The sequence below is a fragment of the Phytophthora parasitica genome (assembly GCF_000247585.1).
Source record: "Phytophthora parasitica INRA-310 unplaced genomic scaffold supercont2.42, whole genome shotgun sequence".
Taxonomy (NCBI): domain Eukaryota; phylum Oomycota; class Peronosporomycetes; order Peronosporales; family Peronosporaceae; genus Phytophthora; species Phytophthora nicotianae.
In genome coordinates, this window is record NW_008649028.1 from 9,930 (window position 1) to 12,547 (window position 2,618).

Genomic DNA, 2,618 nt, shown 5'->3' on the forward strand with positions numbered 1-2,618 from the left:
AATCGTGTTCAGTAAGTGTGCCTCTCTCGGCATTTCCTCCTCGTCGATCATTACGACCACACCTTTTGAAAACAACGCTTGTACCCCCCCCCCCCGACACATTCCCTCCATCCACTCTTCGCACTGAGGCGACTGCACGGCTTGGTTGTAGCTCTTCGGCACATGAATATCTGAATATCTCTGCTGTGCCACTTATTCTTGCTAATGCTGGAGGCTGCGTCGCGGTCTCTCTCGCAGTAACTAGCGTAGACATGATAGTCATCGAACCTCTTTGGAGAATGACGCTTCGCTACGAAGCATCATCCTACGTGACTGTCCGTCCATATCGCGTTGCAGCTTTAACTCGCGCACGTCTTCCAGTTCTACTTCCAGCGGCAGCCAGATAAGGTCTCGAGGCCATGCTCACGTCCATCCCGTCGCCTGTGTCCACAGAGACGATCTCTTGTCCACTGCGCTCCGCATCCACTGTCGTTGGACCGTTCGCAGCGCTAACTTGACTTGGTAATTGACCAATCATGTATGCATCCACAATGGCAAGTGTGTTCCACGGAGGACGCCGTGTCCAATCCGTACCAGTATCTGGACTTGGGCCTTCTCCACCCGACTCATTCACACTTGTTGGTTCAAGCGCCTCGTCGGAAGGAGAATGGACTGGTTCAGACTCCTCTTCAGGTTCTTCGAGTTCTTCAACGTCATTTACATCTGACGTGTCCTGCTCCTTCTCCTCCACGATATCTTCAGTCGTCGCTTCTTCAGATTTGTTTTCTTCTGCTACAAGGAGGGTCTCCGGCTCACGCTCGCTCTCCACAGAAGCTACAGACTCGGATCAACCTCAGCCTTCTTCTCTAGCTCGTCGGCACCATCAGTGACTACCTGAACTGCGCCACGTGTAACTATTCTCGGGGCTTGCTCAGGACTGTTCGCCCCCGGGAATGTTGGGTACATAGGCATACTGCTCCCCTTTTCCATACTATACTCGTAATCAAGAGGTTCATTCTCCAGGGCGTCTTTGCCGGGAAAATCTCTTCTAGATCTTCGTAGTCTGGGAGATCAGAGTTGCTATTGTCAGACGCAGGAGGCAGATCATCTGCGACTTCCATATCTGCAGAGTCGTTTTGTTCTTTATTGACTGCATCCTCGCTGTCTTGGCTGATGTTGTTGTCGCCTTCCACGGCGGTCATCCAGTTAACCACTGAGGCAGTGTTCCCATCGCTTTGTATACAATGTCCTCGTTCACGTGGGCGTGTTCGACGTGCTGAACTGGGCAGTATACTTCGCACCCAGCTTGCCCTTCCAACAGACCAACGATGAACCCGAGGACACAGAGATCATCGCGTTTACGCCACGCTGGTCCCGTTGACTTGTACACGTATGCAATTGAGCCAATCTTCTTGATTTGGTGCAAGTTCGGCTTCTTGCTTTTCATCAACCGGTAAGGGACGTTTTTGATAGCCTGATGATACGTTCTATTCCGAACGTACACTGCCATCTTCAGTACGTATTTCGAGAGCGACGGTGGCAGACCTGATGCAGTCATCATTGTTTTCATCATGTGCGTCAGGGTCTGGTGTGCCCTTTGGCACGGATTGAGGTAGGCGGATTTGACAGGAAATCGATTCCCTTCCACTGATCCATCTTGGCGTTCACGAATTCACCTCCTCTATCACTAATTACTTTGCGTACTTGTCGTTCGGGAACTGACGATCTCCCCACATTTTGTACCTCTGCATCGCAGCGTTCACTGCGGACGCGCACTTGATTTCAACGGGTACACGGTGGTAAATCGTGAGTATCTGTCCACTGTGACCAATACAGTAGCTTGATCTGGAAACAGTAGATCCGCAATGACCACCTCGTTCTTTCTTGTGATCACGCGATCCATACTCTTCTTGGCCGGTGGCTTGCGCTCCTTTCCCATATGACAGGCTTCGCAGTCAGCGAAGCGTCGCTGACGAAGCATCATACCGTCTACTAGCCCTCTATCGACCATCACTTTAACGAACTGTGGGCAAAGGTGGCCGAGCCTTTCATGCCATCACTGAAGATCAGCAGCTCCATCGGCGGCTGATATGTTCGCTCTGGGTCGCACTGCTGCGCGAACTGGATCGGAGGACTGCACCACGTGCGTTCGCTGGCAACGACCTCATCAGCATGTTGGTGAAGATGGGTTCTTGTACATCGGCGTTCAGCGCCGCGAGCTGGGCCTTGACTAGGAACATACCGTTCACGTGCTGACGCACGTCCCACTCAGGCTTACACTTCGCAGTCTGAAGCTTGTTGAACAGGATGATCTCCTAGTTGGTACGTGTGGCAGCATTAGTCTTGCCCTCATACGTATCCACCAGATACTTCCACATCTCTGTTCCATTCGTCTTGATCATGATTTGCTGCCCTAGTTCCAAGGACAGTACTGACTTGAATAATGTTGGAATCTTAACATATAGAGAATATTTCTAGATTTCGTCCAATTTACAGGTGTTCCAATATTACACCAATACCAGTTTGAGTCTCACAGGTAACACGGGACTTCTTGTACCGACCACATTGAAATTTACATGTATACTTTGGACGTAGGTTTTATCGTCCCATGCTTATAGCAGTGACACTGAGAGACAAAA